At 39.6% G+C, this 20892-nt stretch overlaps 1 long non-coding RNA gene across 2 annotated transcripts in view; it reads left to right on the top strand.

Moving 5' to 3' along the window:
- The first annotated feature begins 645 nt into the window (after nucleotides 1–645).
- The window catches only part of LOC122181634, a 29422-nt gene continuing 9175 nt past the window's right edge, over nucleotides 646–20892 (top strand). The window contains exons 1-6 of one of the 2 annotated variants that reach the window (XR_006179517.1): nucleotides 646–1613; nucleotides 5074–5147; nucleotides 7102–7215; nucleotides 8780–9020; nucleotides 14367–14471; nucleotides 16456–16663. This is a non-coding gene — a long non-coding RNA (uncharacterized LOC122181634). The remainder of the gene's footprint in view (nucleotides 1614–5073; nucleotides 5148–7101; nucleotides 7216–8779; nucleotides 9021–14366; nucleotides 14472–16455; nucleotides 16664–20892) is intronic. The other variant, XR_006179518.1, reaches the window with a different exon arrangement.

Raw genomic sequence — 20892 nt, 5'->3', positions numbered from 1 at the left:
TCATAACAGAGGTGGTTATGCTTCTTTGCACCCTAGGGATTCAAATTCTGTGACAGGATTAAGATTTGTTTACATCAGTCTAATTGGGTGCTTGAGTTTTGCTTTCTCACAGCCATACTCATCACTAAGACTTTGTATAACAAGCAGTAAATGTGCTGAAAAGTATGGCATACATCTCCACAAACACACTTGTACAAAAAGACCTACCTTTGATTTAGTGGGATCTGAAGCTTACTGCTCTGGCCTCATTGGTTTTCTGCAGTGGTTCTTTATTTAGTTTTTTCTTTACCTGAATGATAAGAGTTCTCACAACGTGGATGTTGGATATGCAAAAAGTGCAACTTCTAATATTTTCCAATGTTAGCATAAAAAGTTTAGACTCTATGGAGAAAGTGCCATTGCCAGACCTTGCTATAGTTTTCTTTTTAAACTTAAACTCTTTCAGTGAGCATCAAGTATGGACCCCTGTGTGAGGAGGGAGATGTATTACTAAGCCTTGGGTCTCAGGCTGCCTGCTCCTTAGCTTTCCAGAATAGGAAAGTTGCATTTACACTAAGTACTGAGTTTACAGAGGCTTTTTGTTTCCAATATTGCACTAATACTGAATTTATTTATTTATTTAGAATGCATGCTCCCTCATTTCACTTTCACCTTCTGCAGTGAAGTCATGCTTCTTGTGGCTGTGACCCCAGAATCAGTTGCTAGAGAAATAAATGTGGTGGCACAGATTAAATCACGGATTTCAGCACAGAATTGAGTGCATGGACAAAGGAGAAGATAAGTGCCTTTCTAAAATAGATACATTTATTAGAAAAATCCATTTGTTTTTGTCAGCTCTGTTTGAACAGATTGTTCCAGAATCAAAATCTCCACTTAATAGAAATATATATATATTTAAATTTTGCAGTGATCTTGTGCTCCTGGGTCTTGCCTAGTTTCCACTTAGATAAGCTGAGAGGTTTACGCTACTTTCAATGGACTTTGTTTAAAACCTCTGTTAGAAACTCCTCGTGTCTGGCAATGCTAAACTGAGAAGGCAGTATTGAAAATAGGAGTTTGTCATGTAACTCGCTTTCAGAGAACCCAGATCCAGAGTGTGCTGGACTCTGCTTTTCTATTCTCTCAGCCTCTCTTAAATGCAAAGGGAGATAATCTTTTCCTAGAAGCACTTAGAACAAGATTTTAAACCATGAGTGCTGAGGTATCAGAGTTCCTTTTTACCCAAATATCTGGAAATATGGCCTTCCTTGTGATGTTCCTACACAATTTTAGCATAAATGTAACAGTTATATCTGCAAATGAGAAAAATATATTCTGCAATAAGACTTGCCTGGACTGCAAATTAAAATGTTTAAAGAACATCATTCTTTAGTTTTAGGCTCACCCGTAGTGGAATGCGATATTGTAGATTCCTTGTCTACCTCTTGCTCAGCCTTTGCTGTCTAAACATAGGATGTGCTGCTCAGGTCAATGTGCTTGCTTTCACTGTTAGGGAGAAGCTCTGAAGGGAGCAGGATGAAGCCAAATACTGAACTGCGTGCTGGAGGCTGCTGTTGACTACAGATGGAGTTGAAGTGATCAGCTGAGATCCACTTCTAGATGGGTAAAGCCAGGTGAGATGCATACTACCTCTAGCAAACGAGGAATGTGTTTGGAAGCCTTTCTCTCTGATCTTCAGGAAAATACAGGCTAAGAAGCTGCAGTCCAGCTGTCAGACAGAAGGTTGTATTCTCACTGAAAGTGGGTTTGATACTTAAAGGGGAGATGGATAATTAAGACTTCATCTTCCAAAATATTAAATATTGATTTGTAGACATTTAGAAGCAGGCTTAATGCTCTCCTGAGAACTGGCAGCAACTGTAAAAGATTATAAAAGATTTTAGTTCTCCGTGTAGAATTTAGCATTTATTTTTTGTTTAAAATTTATGAAACGCGGGTAAAATAAATCAGGAGGTAATGTCTGGTCCTCTCTGTGCCTACAAGCCCTGCTGCATGTGACGTGGATGTATGGTGGTTTTTTTTTTTTTTTTTTTTCAGTTTTGTATTGGCTTTTGGTTTATTGAAGTGTCAGGGGGTTTATAAGCTCTTCAACTCCAATTTTTATTGTTTTATCCAACTACTGTCACTTCTTATCAGTATTAAAGGCAGAAATCAAAGCACAGGACCCATGGGAAGCGACGTTTCAAATGTACACCATTGCTTTTCTTTGTCATTGTTCTGAACTATGCACCCTCTGCTCCTGACAGCATACAAGATAAGGAGTTGAGTTCACACTTTGTTAATTCATTTGTGAATTAAACAAAGGTTGTTTTTTTTGTTTTTTTAAGCTAGAATGTTGTTTTTTTTTTCCCCCACCTCCCTACTTCTTTTTTTTTTATGATTAGGGGCAGTTGATGTAACACAAGAGGCCCTATACAGGACATCTTTGCCTTAGGCAACCACTTCATCTTCAGCCTTCCACTAATTTTCAGTTGGGAGCTTGCATCTGTCGAAGGAAGCAAAAATAAAGTATTCTAGATAGCTGTAGCTGTTTCTTGCAGGTGACTTTCCCTGAGAAAAAATGACCCAGCTTTATTAATTGGGTTAGAAAACCTGGCTTTAACCATGGGGGTGTGTTGCTCTGAGTCAAGGCAAGCAGGTACTGAGCTGCTGTGCATGGGACACAGCTGTGTGGAGAGTTTTATCTGCGAGGTTACTTGGATAGCTGTGCCTCTGCAGGAAGGAAGTAAGTTGAAGAGGAGTTGTTAAGAACTTTTTTTTTGCTTTTACCTTTTCTTTTCAGCTGTCTGTGTGATGGAAACCAAAATGAATTTTACCAGTTCATTGTATTTGGTTTAACAAGTATATTGAATTTAAGAGATGACGTTTTCTGTGTTTTCTTCACAGTAGTTTCAAGTTGATCAAATCCATTTCAGATTGTTCCCTAGCTTATGCAGACTCACTATAAATAAGTGTAAACAAAACCTGTGTTCATTTTACCACTGGCTCCATTTATTAGGTTTTAAAGGTGCGTTTCCACTATGCCATTAAGTGCGGTGAAGGGAGGAAAAAAAGGAGGAGCAGTGAGAGACAATCTATTTGAGAGTAAATAGTCTCTTTGCATATGTGTTTATATAGGTATATGGGTTTACGTGGGTAATGGCAATGGCACTGATAGAGCAGACCTGTTTTAGCATTGCAATGACAAATCAGATGACACACTTAAAAAAAAAAAAAAAAAAAAAAAAAAGTTTGTTGGAGGCATGATTATTTCCTATCTACAGCAAATGGAAAATTGACTGAGATGAGAGAAAAAAGCAAGTTAAGGTCCAAATTGAAACACTAAGTTATATACGTGTGGCAAGTAAGAAGTAATTAAAAAAAAGAAGACCTCACTAATTTTAAAGGGAAGAAAGGAGAGTTAATACAATTAAACTCAATGTTTAAATCTTACTTAAAACTCTGCAATTGTCAGAAGCAGATATTTCATTACAAAGATGCTGCAGTGGCACAATCGGGGAAAGGCATTAAGGCAAGGCAGGCAAATCTATACATTCACACATTTCATATTTATTTTTAAATAAGCATACAGGATGTTTTTAAATCCTTGGAATTAAATTAAATTCTTTACCTTCTTTGACTATTTCAGCTGGGGTATTGAGCCAAGAGGGAAATATACTTCATGTTATTTTCATTTTGACATTTTTATTGTCAAATGTTGTGCACTGAGTTGAATTTTGTTGTGCTCAAGTTTAGATATTTGAATCTTGAGGTCTTTTTATTCATCCTGTCATCTGTCATTGATGTAACTGACTTCTGTGACAGCACTGACAGAATTTATCCAAGAGTTTGCTTGATGATACTTTATAAAATCAAATATAAATAAAAGGGCCCATCATCTGGGGGATATGGAATTGGAATCCAGTGGGTGTTGATGGTTCACAGTTTTACAAAGAGCTATTCAGGAACTCGCCCAACCACTTCTTACAGATTTATCTCTTTTTGTGTATGACCATGTTCATATTCCCTTCAGGTCGAGGTGCAAAATGTCATGTTTTTTCTTTTACTTTTCTTGTTCTTTCTTTCCAAAGACCTGCCACATGATCAAATATGTACCTGCATTTTTTTCCATGACATTTCAGAAATACTAAATATTGTATTCTGGTGATAATGCTTTCCCAAGAAGGAAGGAGATGGCCCATTTAATAATGTATACTTCATTTACAGCATGGAGTGTTAGCCAACTACTCGTGATGATACCTCTTCCAGACATAATACTGTTATATGCAGTGTTCTGACTACATTTTTAAATAGAACAACAACTGAATGATACATTCAAAATAATTCATGGAGAAGAAATAGAAGTATTTCAGCATGGGAGAATATTTATGCATTATTTAACAGCAATAATGTTTGAATTCATACATTATGCAAATGCCGTTGTAATCAGGAAAATGAAAGAACTTGGACTGCTGCAACATCTTTAAATCTACCATTAGGTACTTATTTGTGCATATCATTTAATACTGCACAGCGTCACTTGAAGAGAGTTATCAGAGACCAACAGGTTGTAGAAAAGAAAGCTGATGAATTCCAGATTGCTACTTTGATGCTAACACCTATAAGTTTATCAGCAAACAAAAGTAAAGGTTTTAATGGTAACTTACATAAAACTCCTCTTGTGGAGACAAGTTACGGGGGTTTTGCTTGCAGTTCACATTTTGCATTGTGATCCTTGCCTGTGCTCACCCACACACAGCAGACCAGCAAACAGTGTGGGCTGACACAGAAAGAAAATTCTATTTATTTTCTTAATGTATCAGCAGCTCAGTCCCTAACTATCAAAACCAGCATGCCTGCTCATCTAATGCCAAATAGCTTTGGCTTAGTCTCCTATTGTCTTCAAGATAAAGTATAAAAATATCAAATAGCCTCTATTTGATGAAAGGCTTTTATAGACCTTCCTTCTTACTACTTAAATGAATTTTATCTTTGCTTAATTAAATATAGAAAACTCATGCATACATGTGCGTACTTGATTGCAGCATCCTTGAGTCACTTTTCTTGTATGTACCATTCTTTGTGATTTTGCAGTTTGAGTGTGCTTACGTGTCTTCTGTGGGAAGAGGAGCAATGGTTTGCCATGAGCACTGCCCACCAAATTGGAAGTAAGTGTTGCATTGAATCTTATTTATTTCTCCTACCAAATTTTATCCATCTTTAGTGTTTTGAGAGGGCAGATGAATGAAGAAGGAGCTTCATAACCAGCCATTGTCTCTGCCAGGTGCCTTCTTGCCTTTTAGATCAACATTTGGGAAAATGCTACTACAAGCGGTCCCAAAGATTCATAGTGATGGAAGGTTTTTCCCCTGTAGTCCATGAGTAAACAAAATTTCTTCCAAAACTGTGTTACAAAACACTTAATTCTTATTAGTATTTCTGTTAGTGATAACACTGAGAGCAAGTAGAATTGAAGAACATCTGTACAGAAGTGAACAAACCATTTTTAAATGAAAGTGGCCCATCGCTTGTCATGGAGTTATTTACAGAAATGGTTAGTGGAAATAAATTTATATTCTGATTTCTATGTTTTATGGCAAGCAAGAAAATTTGTATGCATATGCCATCAATCCAGCATGTCTCATAAACACTATATTCATGTAATACCTCAGAAAATACTGAACAGATCTTCTTGCAAGTGAATGGCATTTGGACTCAGTTTGGGTACTCACCAATTTGAATCCAGTCCACAGCATGGAATTTTTACTGTGCTAGAGTCTTCCAGAAATTACTACTTTTTATGGCAGGCTGGATGCAATACAGTTTGCTCCTCCATCACAAAGACTGTGCCAGGGCTTCTGCTGTAAAATCTCTTACTAACAAGAAAATACAATTCAACCAATATATTGTGCTCCTGGCTAAGAATTGGCATACAAAAATTCATCCTGGAAATTTTTACTAGTGGCAAACAATAGTAACTTCTCAGAGTGCAAAATAATGCATGAACTCCCTTTTGCTGAGCGTTAACTAATTTTTATGGCATTGTAGTAATCAGTTGTTGTAAAGCTGGCTTGGAAAAGAGAGGGACAGTAGGATACAGCGGGCACCAATGGTGCAGTAACAACATGTACTCACTCCAGTGCCAACTGGAGATCACCAGCTGATGATAAGGGCAGCCCCAAGAAATGGGAGTGTCCTCATTTCAGCCGGAAAAGAGCTGATTTTTCCTTTGGAGTATCTGGTATGATTTGCTTGAAGGGAAAAACAGTGTCAATAATACACTGATCTTTCAGTGTGCTGAGAAATGCTATGAAGGGCCAAGAATGTTGCAGTTACTGAGCTTCTATTGTCATGACAGTGAGGTGCTGAGAGGGGACAGAACCAGGGCAACTGACTTGAACAGGCCAAAAGGGTATTCCAGTAAGATATGGCATCATGGAAAGCAAAAAAAAAAAAAGTGAACACACACAAACATGCAAGTTCTAACCAGAGGAAGGGTGTGCTTTGCTAAGAGAACACACCCTCTTACTGCAAAGTTATGAGCTATTAAGCTGGGAATACTACATTTCTGTAAATTTAGAAGAGGGTCTACTAAATGATGACCACAAATTGTACAAAGCCAGAAAAGACTGTGTAATTTGTTTGAGATATTGTTTAGCAGTTGAATAGAATGCCTGCATGTGGAAAAGGATCTCCAATTGTCTGCTTTCCTTAGGTCACCTTTTTTTCTTTCTTTCTTTCTTTCTTTCTTTCTGATTGTAGAAAACTGATAGTTTCTGATTGTACTCAGGACATACTCCAAAATCCACTAAAGTCAACAGAAAAATTACCTGGTAGCCCCCAAACACAATTTCTGTGATTCCTCCTCAAAATCATCAGTATCCATCCCCAGTGTGCCAGAATAATTGTGTAAAATTAGCTCTGATATGAAAATTGGCACTGACTTCAAAAGATACCCCAGTGAAACATGGTAATTTTTGTTTAAAGCATGATCTTAATGCACGTTAAGTTTCAAGCTGATAGCTTACATATTCTTATAGTGAATAAATAAGTGTATTTATGTATTCCATAATGTAATGGTAATGTATCTCCCATATGACCATCTGACATTGTTTCTTCTAGGAAGATATAATGAATCTTCTCTGCATCACAAGAAAAAGGCTACTCAATCTTAAGACAACATTTTAATCTCAGTCAAAAAGGGGCATCTTCAACATAAGGCTGTCTGCAGTCATGGTATGGCTTTCCTAACTTTGCTATTTCCTTTGGGCTTTATTTAGAAACACTTTAGCAACACTTCCTAAAACATGCAGATGTTGAGGCTTCTACTAACAGCATTATTAAGATAGCATCTTAATTCTTTTTTCTTTGGGGGCAATATGTTTCTCTTCCAGTTTATTATGGCAAACGCTGTAATTTCCACTTCTTTCAGTGTCTGAAGCTTTCTGCTTTAATAAATGCACATATTAGATGCTATTCTTTCTCAGCTTGATAGGTGTATAGTGTCAGAAAAAAGAAGGTCACAGTGATGTTAAATTTGCTGCTGAGTAAAGGATCAGAGTGTAAATGAAATCTTGAAAGATGGGAAATGAGAATGTGCAAGTGTAAATAATGTATTAATTATTGACAGCTAAGGGACCAAAGACTCCTATTTAGTAATGACATCTTCATTGTCACGCTGCCTGACAATATCTCAGGTATTTTTGCTTTAATAAAAGGTTTTCCCCCCAAGACAGTAAGTATTTCAATTTTCCTGTGTAGCTTTATTGATATTTTTAATTTTCTTTGGCTTTTCTGTATCTTACTGTATTCTAAGTCCTTGATTCAAAAGGGAACTGGGGGGGTAGTGAATTCCCACCGGCAAGATATTTTAGTACAATACAAAATATTTTTTGTTATAATAGATTACAATATTGAGGTGCAAATGGAAATTCCTTGTTGGTTGTTTATGAAAGTTAAAATACAGTTTAGGCAGAGATGTGGGTTAGGTAAGGGCTTGGTTTTGTCAGCAGGACTTTATGGTAATTACTTGTGCTTAGTATGCTGGAAGCTGAATTGCTTTCATTGTGGCTTCCCACGGTGGTCTGCTTTGCTTCCCCAGCTCACTGGAGCCCACCTGCAGGCAGCCTGGGGCTGGGGAGCCCTCTGTGCAGTGCCCTGGAGGACAGAAGGTGCTGCTGAGGGTTGGGGTATAAAGCAAAAGGAGAGGTATCTACTGCAGGTGCTCTCCAGCCCACTGATTGCATTTTCTCTGTCCTTTTGGAATAGAGCTGAGTGACTGTCGAATCCTATTATCTGATTAAAAAAAAAAAAAAGGCAGGTTCTGGTCTGTGGAATTATTTAGCACGTTTCTATTTAATTAATTGTTAGAGATAAATTCTTGCATGTGGGAGGATGGGAAAAAAAACAACAACAATCAAAAGAATTCTAATTCATTGTTTTCAAAACATTGTTTGGATGGAATCAGAAAGACGGTTCATCTGAAGAAGTTCAGTTTTTTTGCTTAACAGATATTGAAGTTTTTACATGAGATACAACTTATGAAACATTTGCCTGAGATTTCCCATGTGTCAGTTGCACACAGCCCAGCTGTGTTTCCAGCCGACAATGCTGCTTACCTGTGGAGCAGTGCAAGTGTCTCCTGGCCCGTGGTTCTGCTGCTGAGCTGTGTGGGGAAATAGCCATCTTGTTACAGGGTGCTCCCACCTGCATAGCCTGCTTCCAAGGTGTTACCTGTAGGTGTTGACACCACTAGGAGAAAATATGCTTCCTATTTATGTAAGTCTGTTGTTTCTTACAGGGCATGTCTCAAACGTTAACAAACATCATATTTGATGCTTCTTCCTCTGCCCAAGAATATAACTTTATCAAAAGGAAATTTCCTACTCGTTTGAGCAGTCTCCATAGCAACAGCGCTGTACACCTGTGATGTATGGGCACAAGCTGTTACAACCTATGAACTAGCTGGAGTGAGCTGTGCCCCACCCCCTGCCAAAGCCAGAGTACGTCTCCCATGTATCCATGGCACCTGGTTCTCCGTGGTACGTATCTGCAGTCCGTGCGTAAGATTGTCGTGTTTGGAATCAGTGCACTTACATTTAGTAAATACAAACAAACACGCCGCTTACATGAAGTTATACACTTGCAAATATTCAGTATATTCCTGTCCTGAGGGAGGACTTTATAATGCAAAAATTATACAAAAATAAAAGCTCATGCTTACAGTTGCTTCTGTAAGAGTTTCCTAATTCAAAAAATTCATAAAGTGCCTCACTCTTGCAGATCTGTCAACCTGTTAATAGTATATCATTAAAAAGAGAATAAAGCAATGCATGCTGAATTATTTAAATATCGTTTTAATAGTAAACTGGAAGTAATTATGCACCTTTGGCTATCAATATTGCAAAGAGCCTGTTGCCGTTCACTCTGTAACTTTTAGTGAAATTGAGCTCACTAGTAAGAAACAAATGGTTGCATTTTAAAGAAACCCCAAATTATTTCCCCAGGTCATTCATAAGGTAGGTCATTACACAGAAACATTTTCTTATGCAAAGGAAGGAGAAAAAAAAAAAAAAAAGCAAGTAGCTTACTAATGCAATGGAAATGGTGTTTGGAGCTTCCTGAGTTTATTAGCTTATTTAAGAGGAGGCAAATGGCAAAGAAGATGCTTGTTTGAAATACATGCTGTATGAAACCCTACATAATCATGGGTATTACTCTTCAGCGTATATATATGGCTAAGCATAGTGCTTCCTGCCTGTTCCTGTGTTCTTGTGTGTGTCTGTGTGTTCTCATCTTCATCTTTGCTCTCAGATTTGCCTTTGTTTCGTTCTTGATTTGGTATTGCCCATTACTGAATGCAGGGCAAGCAAGAAGCAAAAGGAGTGAAATATGATGGAAGATGTGTGCGTATTTTCAAAACTGATAGCAGGCTGCCTGATTTTTTTTTTAGTGTCGCTCTGTGTTGCAGTGTGCTTTTTCCCCCCCCCCCCCCCCCCCTCCCAGTTTTATTACACTTCTCATTTTTATGCCAGTGATTGTAGGCTTTCTGCTCAAAGAGCAAAATCTCCTGTCCTTGTTCAGCAAACAGAATGGATAATATTGTCCTCCTCTTGTTGGGGAAGGAAGTCAGGGGCTGGTGGCTCACATCATGTAGGCTACAGCCATTGAGGCAGTTTGGTTATGGTTGGGGACTGGAAGGGAATGGAGTTTTTGCCAGCACTTTAAGGATAGGAGACAACTATCTTCCATTATTCTTGTTTTTTATAATAACTATTTTTTTCCTCAAGTGTAATTGTTTTCAGGTTTTCTACTAGGAAATATCTGTCTTTTATAAGTTGCTAATACTCTGCTTTAGGCAGAACACAGTGCTTGGAGCTTGCGGAGCCTGATTTCAGGGAAACTAGCAGCATTATTGATTTTCATTGGGCTTATTAGGATCAGCGTAACATGCACTTTTGCTATACTAGATTGTATTTGGCTTTCATCATGAAATCTCATTACACTAAAAAGAAATGGAAACAAGTTATGCAAGTAAAAGATTTTTCAGAATACTATAATGAAATTACTTTGCATCTGTGAAAACACGCTTCGGATGCAGGTCGTTCAAACGCTGAATGCTTCTGGTTAGATTCTGCTCTCTTTAACTTTTGAAAATTAAGAATAGAATCTCCAGCATTAGTGGAATTATTTCAGATTCATGCTAATGTAAATGAAGATCTAGCTCGGTCCTTGAGGTAGTCGTGTTGTCTGAATCCTGAGAGTGAATCAGTGGGTTCCCAGGAAAAAGAAGCCCCACTTGTTTGCTTGCAGCTAGGGTGGAATGTATTATAGCCTTATAGAGATGTGTGAATTGCCTGTACTGTCAAGTGCATGCTCCTTGTAAACCCAAGCCAGGATGAGCAATGGACAATAAGCTCGTTTTCACCCTTTTGTTACAGCAGGGCATTGGCTTGTTGCTATCTGTCTGATGATGGCAGAGGAGGCATGAGCTGGCAGCTCAACATTGGCAGCAAGTCACAGATTCTACTCCCAGCCAGGGCTGCACTGGGAGGTAGCAATGCCATCCTCCTGCATGGGGTGGCAGCAGGCTTGGGGACATCTCCATGGGCAGACCTTGTCTCATGGTATGCTGAGCCAGTTCACAGGACTGAGGAAGAGACTTTTCTTCATTGGCTTTGTTCTTTCTTTTTTAAGCACTTTAAATTGGTGAAATGGAAAACATTTTCCCCAAATCTATAGTTATTCTCTAAGAATGTCTTGAGATTCTTGGGCCGTCAGGAAAAAATATCCCCTGGCTTGTTTTGATGGTGTCTACTAGAATTTCATATGTTTCCTAGTGACTAGGATGATATTATTTTTGGAAATGTTCTAAATTTGATTAAAGGCATGTTCTTTTGAGAAGGTAGGGAAAATTAATTTTGAAGAAATATAAAAGGTTATATTCAAGCTTCCTTTTCAAATTCATTAGCACACTTCAGATCATTGAGAACAATCTACGTAAGGAACCAAAACCAGCAGGCAGCACTCAGTTATAAACAGTTATACAGATTGGATGTCAAGAAGCACAAATTCAAGATACAAAGCTGCAGCTTCAAAGTTACCTGGAGAATCACCTAAACTTAGCATCAGTCTTTGTATACCCAGTTTTTGGGTAGATTTGAGTCCTTCCCTTTTTTTTTCTTTTCTTTTTTCTTTTTTTTTTTTTTAAACAGAGAAACTTTTGTATCTTTAATATCCTGAGATGGATTGATCATGTCTTAAGCTGGAAAGCTCTTTTCATAGTTTTTCAAACATAAAAAATAGATTCCTATAGGGGAAGGTCTCCTAAATATACCCATGATTGTCTTATTTGTGAAAAGGATTTTCAACCTGCTGACCACACTGCTTTATGGAAAAGAGATCTCTTCCATTGTTGTAAATGGCACTTTCCTCTAATGCTACAGAATAGTAATAAAAAGTGCCTAATCCATCTGATTGTCCAGCAGTCCAACGGTTTCCTATTGGACTTGGCAGACTAAATGAAAACAATTAGTAAGACATTTCAAGTAGAGACTCTCCTGCAAATACTCACATTCATGGATTTTAATATTAAAATAAAAGAGAGAATTGCACATCAAAAGAGAAGTCATCTCATTTGCTGGTGCAGCTCAGGGAGACCTATTGCTGATGTGTAGCAGGTGAGATTTAGTTCTCTAAGTGCAGGTAAGGACTTCATTCAGATCTCAGCTTTAGAGTCAAATTAAATGAGTGAAGAAAACGTCATCTTTCTGACCTCTTTCCAAACAAACACCGCAAAAAGCTGCCTGAAATAAGGTAGCTTACTAAGGCGATGGTAACAGGTGCTATGGGTAGCTGCTGGGATTCTGTTTAATATTAATCTAAAATAATTTAAACACCATCTTAATAGCCTTATTTTATGTCTCTTATCTTGATTTTAAAAATTGGAGCATTCCCCTCAGTGCAGTTAATAGGGTCAGTCTGTGAGCCTGTGCTGGTTACCATGCCTTCAGTCATGTGGAATCCAAACAGCCATTATAATTTGTTTCTAAACAGATCAAGAGCTATTTACCATCTCAATGTTTTGTGCACAGCTGGGTGTCTGGCAAACATCCAATATCCATTAACATTTAAAAATTAGTCCCATAATGCATCTTTTCTGTGGCTTGAGGAGTATACACACTGACACATGTTGGGAACCAATTATATTTGCACCACCATTAGTCTGGCTGCATTCAACTTCCCAGTAAATGAGGGCTAATTTAGTTTCCAGAATGGTGTATCTTAAATTCATGCAATGACCTTAGAGAAAGCAGAGTATCTGAAGATATAAAGAGGAAGGAAATGTTCAGAAAGAATAATGCTTCCTTTTTTCTACCAAAAACATAAGAGTGTGTTATTATATATTCCCAGCATCCATGCCTGTCCCTGAAAACCAGATTTCTCTAATCCAATACTTCTAAAATTTGTAAGCAGGATTTATGTAGGAAGGAATCAGACCGATACAGTAAACTCCAAGACCTCCTTGCCCAGATCAAACCTGCTAATGGATCTTTTTACAAAAGCAATTGAAGGCCTGCCTGTAGCAGGTCTGACTCTTTGTGTTGCCAACTGGTTTTAAGTGTTCTATTTCCCACCAGCAAGAGAAAATAAGTAATACAGGCTTCACAGTAAGTGCTACCTACGCTGCTTGTAAATTATATTATAACAATGCCATAAAAATGAAGTGACCTCCACAAGTAGCAGTTTGGCAGAGAGATTTAATGAAAACAGAGGAATTCAAAAATATTTCCTGAGACTTATAGTTTGCCAAACCTCCACTGCCATGATAAATTCCTTCAATAATATCAGGGGTGAAATGGGGTGTCTAGTTTGGCTGGTGTGTAAGTGAGAAGAGGGATTTTCAACACCTTTCCTTGCAGTGTGTCTCTGGGCAATCAGGTTCTAGACTGATGGGCTGCTGCTGACTGCTGCAAAGTGCTGCACCAAGCTGAGCTCAGCTCGCTTCATCTGTGTCACGCTGCTTAATAAAACTAAATTGCTCCTGCAAACAGAACACTGCTCTGCAGCCTTTTGTAGTTCAGACATGGATCAAAAATGTAATTGTTCCTCAGAATTCCTCAGAAGTTTAAAACTCAGGAAAACAGGACTTAACTAACTGGGCATAAAGCGATCCAGCGAAGCAGGGTCTGAGTGATGAGTGTGTGCTTCCTGCTGCAGCGGTGAGCACTGAGGTACCTGTCCTCCTGGTACCACTGTCTAAGCAGAGCAGCTGAAGGAGCCTGGCTAGTGTCAGGCTGCAGGCTGATAAGTGAGTTTATGATGGCTTAATGTGTAAAAATATTTACATACCTTTACCATGCAGTATTTATATGTGTAAACAACTTCTCACATTAAGTCGGTATAGTTCAGAGCCTGGCCTTTGTGAGGTACTGCATCAGCACTCTTTTTCGTGTTTTTGGTTTGTGCAAGAAGTAGCTTTTTGATCAAATGTCTCCTTGCAGATGCTCTGTTGAAACCATTCATTGTGCAGTTAGTATTTACAGATGCTATTCATACTGCATTTGTCTCTAAATACATAGCTTTGTGCTTTATTGGTTTCAGCAGAACCCATGCTTGTAGTCCACAACAATAATATATTTTCATGCATCATTGGCAATACAAGGCTTCATTTAGACTATTGATTAACATTCCGATTGCATTAGGACTTGTTAGCTGTTCATACCTTTTTATTGTTTGGTGATTTCAAGAATTGACCTTTGCAGATTTACAGTATCTAAGCAATTAGCCAGTAATAGATTAAATTAATAAAGAAGATTCTATCAAATCTAAGGGCTTCACAGATCTATCGTTGAATATCCCTGTCCATTTCTTTGCATCATGTGCAGCCCCTGTTGCTAGCAGAAGCCCAGGTTCGACAAACCCTCCAGGAGGCTCTTGAGGTGCACTCAGGAGATGTTGCTGAGAGGCACGAGCGGCTAGCTGTGCAAAAGGTAGGCATGAGGGGTGGCAGGAAGGCTGCCATGTTTTCTTTTTCTGTCTTGACAGTCTCTTTTGTTTTTCGTCTATGGATTTAACAAAACAAAACTCAAGCTAATTTTAATTTTTAATTAAAGTCAATAGCTTATGTTTATACTGATGTGTTTGGTGCAAAGAAGAATAAAAGAAAATACAGAGAGAATCTTGAAAGAGAAATGCATTTCTCCAGCTTAATTATTTAGTTTCCAACTAAGAAACAGCTCTGCAGAGGTTGATTATCCTTCAGGGATATGTTAGAATAAGTGAACAATTAGCTTGATTTTCTGTTGAATATGTAACTTGTGACTCAGTATGTGATCTATTAAAAAGATGATAATTCCTCTTAAACTATGTGCTAATATACTTGGAGTCTGTTACTGATGGTAAGAACTAGTGAAATAATCTTGTCCCTCATCATAAGAGACAGATTGCTGTCTTGTTGCACAATCAACGGGAATTTTAGGTCTTCTAAAGGTTCTAAAGGGTGTATTGCTTATGCACCAAGGAAGAGAAAGGTAAAGCTTTCCTGTTAAAATGTAAACTGGCACACTGCACAACGCTTCAGTGGCTTGAGAGGTGACTTGGAGAGCTGGATGTGTTTAAAGGCTGTGGAGGGAGGCAGGAAAGGACATGGCTTGCTGTTAGCATTGAGCCACCAGAGGTAGACCTGGCCAAGACAGAGCTGTTGCTGGGGCCACCAGGCAGAGGTGCAGTGCCAGAGACTTGGCATGGCCTTCACTGGACTGCAGTTAGCAAGAAAAGCATGACTGCAAGGGAGATTTAAGAGTTGTATAGTAAGCACATTTCCGAAATACCACTATTAGTGCAAACTTGGTCTGTAGCATACTGCTCCTGCTTCCATCTTGTGGATGGGTTGTAAATATCCAGACCACTGAGCCATTTTTTTAATGTCTGCTTCTGTCTTGTGGCTGGATTGAACACAGAAATTAACAAAATATCCAAATTTCACACGAGAAAAGCAGAACCCGATTTTGTGGTTTGTTTGTTTGCTTCTTTCTTTCTTTCTTTTTTTTTTTTTTTTTTTTTTTTTTTTTTTTTTTGTTGTTGTGGTACTGTGAGATGAACTTTACCACAGGGAGAAACCAAGATGTTTGAGCTTAAAAATGAGCTTTATGTAGGTGACTTGCAGGAAGACAGAGTTTGCAAAAGTACTGCTAAAATTCCTGCATACATCAGTGCCACTTTGCACACCTCAGTCTGTCAGACTACATTCCTTCAAAAAGCCATGGAACTGCGCTTGCCTGACATGGGCCTAAATTAGAGGGCAACCAAATTTTGACATTGAAGCTGCCGTGGTATCTGAAATCTTGCTCCTGGTCATACGTAGAATCATCTCAATTCTCTCAGGACTGAGCAGTGTGGTATTGAAAGTGCGTGCCTTCATCTGCAGCATGAGCCCCGTGTTTGAATATACCACGACAGCAAAATCTGGGACTCGTCACTTCAAGGCCAGACTACTCTAAATGCTTTCTAAATCTTCCCAGCACACTAATGTAAGGGAGGAAAAAACCCAACCTTTGTTTTCTTTCCTGGAATGGTAGCAGAATGTTAAATAATCCCTCCCACACTTAACTTTTCAATATCGGATTCAAGGTCCTACATTAAAAAGAAGCAGTCACTGCTGCTGGTGTGGGCATAGGTTGGCTCAGGGCAGTCACCAGCAATTGGCACACAATGGCATGGCCACCTTTGCCCCAGTCCCACAGTGTTGGAGGTAGCCTTGTTGGAAATGTGCCTGCATGTAGAGGTCAAGCCAGCCTGCCTGAGAAGCCTCATCCACCTCCTGTGGCTTCTTCTGATGCTGAGGGGCCTTTTGGACCAGAAGCTTGCAGGGTGGAGGTGTGCCAGGGAGCTGGTGGCTGCGCCTTCGGAGCAATCTACTCCAGCTTCCCTTACTTAGTTTTGTTTTGTTTTTTCTTTTTTTTCTTGCTATTTTAGCCACCTGATGGTGTCAGGAAGATGCCATGCTCCAGTTGCACTGCATCCTGCTGCCATGGGCTGTGTGCATGCAGCAGCATCACCAGAGGAGATGATTCCAGAGTCCAACACCTGAGCACGGCCCCTCTGTCCTCAGCACCACGCCCTGCCCTCCGGCTCCCACCTGAGGATTTGCTCCCAGATGTTGTGTCACAGAAGTCATTGGGAGGTAAAAGGCATATAGCCTGCATTTCTTTTCCATTTAAAATGTATAAGACGGCAGCTTTTTTCTGGTTTCCCTCAAAAGATCCTCTGTGTTACTCAGGGCATGCAGCCTGAGAGGCAGGGGCTGGCGCCATTCCTGACCTACTGTGATGTTACTTTTTGGCTTCCATTTTCTGAAGGAAGCCAGTGATGAGGGTGAAGCTTGGAGGGATTCTCTGTGCTGGGGCAAAGTACACCTTGTATAGCAGTACGCATCTTCTGCAGTTACTGCTTGTAACATACCTTTTCCTTTCGCTGTGGCTGTGCTCACTGACAGAGAAGGGCTCCAGTCCCTCCTAGCTGTGATGTGCGGATACTGACACATCACAAAATGGACACATTTACCCCGAGCATGATTTTGTTTGTTTTGGCTCAACTCCACGGATGGATTAAGCCCTGGTGGGGTAAGCAGAGGCTCCTGAGGAAGTTATGGTACATATTGGAGGCCCACTGCCTCAGAGAGCTGTGCAGCATGGCACACAGGAATCTGGGTTCAGGTGTGGAATCTGGTGTGAGATGGCACTGCAGAGCCGCTGTGTTGGCCAGCACTTGTTTCTCCATCTACTTCCTGTAAAGCTGAAATTAGCTAGCGGGAAAGGGTCAACCTGTTTTTTTTTTTATTATTGTTTTTTCATTTGCCTGTTTTGTTTCTGTCATGGTTTTATGATTTTTGGTCATCAGTATTCCACACCATAACATCATGTAATGCACTGGGGGTGGGGTTTGATATCTGCCGAATGTTCGTCCGTCGGAGAAGAACTACATTTCCCCAGGAGACTTTGCGGTCAGCAAGGGGATATAACTCCAAGCAAGGTCACCTGATCCTTCTTTTTCGCCTGCTCTTCGCTGTCTGCGCTTCGCTATCTGCACTTTGCCGCCTGCGCTTCGCCATCTGCACTTCGCCGTCTGTACTTCAGTCACTCAACTGGACTGCACTTCTCACCCCAGCATTGTGGTGAGGTCTATACAATTCAAACAGACTCTGTCTCTCTCTCATTGTATTTTACTAATACTATATTTAGTAAAATCATTTGTTCCACCTCAGATCAGTGCTGTTGTTTTCAAGTATTTTGGGGTCCCCTGCTTCCCCTTTCCCAGAGGCGCGGATCCGCAGATCCCTCCGCCCTGCTGGTCACGGAACTGGGCCGGACCAGCCCATAAACTGTTGACAGTTTCCTGAATAGTGATACCTGTGGTAAAGTAGCACTTGGTTTAGCTTCTGTATCTCATTGTAGAGGAAAAAAATTTTCATGATCACAAAGGTTTTCTGACTCACTTTGAGGTGAACCATGCATTGCTGCAGCTTGTATCTCCACTCTTTAACAGTGTGTGGTGAGATCACTGCCTTGTATGATACTACAAATTGTACTTGTATGTTTCAGCTTATTCCAGACTGGAATTTAAAGGAAGGCTCTTGCAGAGTACGTCTGTGTAAGTGTGCTGAGCTGAGGGTAATCAGTTGGAGCTGCAGGACCAGTAAGGATCATGTCTGCCACACATTGGTGTTAGCACTCCTAAACAGTGACCTCCCAACATCTGCCTGGGAGACTGAGTTTGATAGCACTCAAGTCCTACAGCTCCTTTGTTGCTTTTCTCTCGGTCTTTTTGGGCTACATGAGCTCTAGGTGTATGAGAAAATCTAGGAATGGTATTCTCAGGATAAGAAAAATTAAGTTTTCCACATCATAATCTCAGCTGCAATCAGACATTGGTTTTCTTGTGAAAACTGAAACTTTTTGAAATAAGGAATATGCTAGCAGACAACTGAATGTGTGAGGTAACCATGAAAGGCTGCAATGAGCTGCAGAGCAGAGCTGGGATCTGCCTCAGGAGGGAGTACCAGTGACCAGTGCTGAAAGCCCTGCGGTCAGGGCACTGAGCAATGGGGCTGTGCTAGAGGTCCACAGCACACACACTGCATTGCTTTTAAAAGTTTTTATTTTACTCTTGAGGAGTTAAATTAGCATATAAGCCATTGCTATGTGTTTATGTTGAAATGTTACAGTGGAAATGTTCTGACCTGGGAAAGCTCAAGTACTCATTTTTCTTTAAAAGATTTTGTAGACGAACTATGGCTTATTTCCTGTTGTATTACTAAGACAGTTAAAATTGAAAAACAAGAAGAATATAGAAAAATAGGACCTCTGTCTATTCAGATTGATTCAGGCTTAAAGATATGTTACAGCTGCATTTTCTCATCAAGCATCTCTTTCATATAGAATAGCAGAGTGAAAAAAGTGCAAGGGTCTTTTCGATTCATTGAAAAATATATTTCTAATGTTTTTCCAGAGTACTGAAAGATGTTCCAAGGCAGTATGGAATTATACAAACATACATATATACATATGAACTTTATTAGAGGTGATTGTGGAGGAAAAAAGATGAATATAGAATTACTGTAAATAGCACAAATCCATTAAAGCATGCAAGTGCTAAGAGGCTTTTGTGTTGAATAAAGGTTCAAAAAACCTAAGGTTGCTTCCAAATACAGAACTAACCTGTGAGTTTGGATTTAGCACTGACTGGGCCTGTCACATTTCCCATTAATGAGGTTCAGCTCTGAAGAAAAGGAGAGAATAAAAATGGTCTGTGTGATGAGATGTACAATGCAGTAATTGGATCAAGCTGAGACATCGGTGGCCTTTAAGAGCAGAAGAGGAGATTAATAAGAGAGTTGGCATATGCAAATAGTTTGTTCTATTGAATTCTTTCAACACAGTTTTCATCTTTTTTTTTTCTTTTCAAATTAGGATAGGCAGAACAATTGGGTTGTGGACTCTGGGAACATTACCTATTTTACTTCTCAAACTGGTAGGACATTGGTGGTTACACCCTTACTGAACGAAAGACCTTTCCATGTTGATTTTACCACGGAACTTTGGGGACCGTCTCCTGTGTGCCCCAGTGGCTGTAAGAAGGCTTTGAGGGGTCTGAGTTTTGGAATGAGTGCCTACAGGAGGAGTTAGGTGAGAGCTGCACAGGTTGAATTCTGGCAAGTCCAGAACCATCAAGTGGATCTAGAAGTCAAGGCAACATGTGAAGCAGGAAGATTCTCTGTGGATGTTTTCCAGCTCTTATCAAAAGTTTACAGAGCATATGTCTAAGTGTAGTAGAAGTCAAATTTAAAAGATGCCAAGGACTAGTTTTTCCTCATGTGGCTTCTGAAGTGACTCCAAATTATCCTTGCTTTCAGAGTGATAATTTTACCCTATAAACCATGACCATCTGGGATTGGACCATTCCAGGTTAGCCAAGACAGTACAGTTCTATCCCTGCCTATCTGCTGATGCCAGTCTGCTATCCCAGCAGTGTAGTTTGGTACAAGACCAATGTCGTCCTGTCCTGTTCATTTAATCTTGTAGAGAAAGTTACCTTCATTAAAAGTCTGAGTTTGACATTTACTTTTCCACACACATAGGATTTCTAAAGCTGTATCCTGATTCCTGGCCCTCCCTTTACAGCTCAGCATCCAAAGTGCTACAGGCTAGCTGTACAGGCTAGCTTACCTTATTGACACCATTTCCTATGGGTTTTGCATTCACAGAGACTTAATTTTAATTTGAGTGAGAGCAGAAGTGATCATGTTTTGGACAAGCAAATGAGCAGTTTACTAATCATTTACTAGCAAACCTGTTTTAATAGTAAAACTGGTTTTATATTTGTTTAGTGTGTCTGTGATACCATGTACTGTTTCTCACTGGTGGTTTTAAAGATTGCAGAGGTTGCACCAGGATGTTTGCCCTCTGTGCTCTAAGCACTTAAAACATACAGCAGAAAAAAAAGCTCAAAACATTGACAGTGACATTCTTTGCTTTTTATTTCTTTTATTCAAAAACTAAATGTATTATTTTCCACTGTATAAAAATGATCGACATTCCAAAGTTGCCACCAATGACATTCTTGAATCCTCAACACTTCTCAATAATTAAGTTATTCTCACACAGCTTCTTCAGGGATCAAAGCAGTGCAGGAAATGGAGCTCCATTTCCCAAGGAAAGGAGAGCCATGCTCTCACGCTATAGACTTGTTAGCTTGCTGCTTTTCCTCTTTTTGAACTTTCCAGCTGTACCACAGAATTTCAAATCAACCTGACAGCATAAATACCTGAAAGACAGCAGGCTACCCCAGGCTTTGTGGCAATCTGGTGCCACCACGTAAGGACGTGGGGATTGGCACTGCCGTGAGGTGGCAGAG

Source organism: Lagopus leucura, unplaced genomic scaffold (genome assembly GCF_019238085.1).
Source record: "Lagopus leucura isolate 7727_CA_CO unplaced genomic scaffold, USGS_WTPT01 Super-Scaffold_100009, whole genome shotgun sequence".
Classification (NCBI taxonomy): domain Eukaryota; kingdom Metazoa; phylum Chordata; class Aves; order Galliformes; family Phasianidae; genus Lagopus; species Lagopus leucura.
This window is presented reverse-complemented; position numbering and strand designations above follow the sequence as displayed.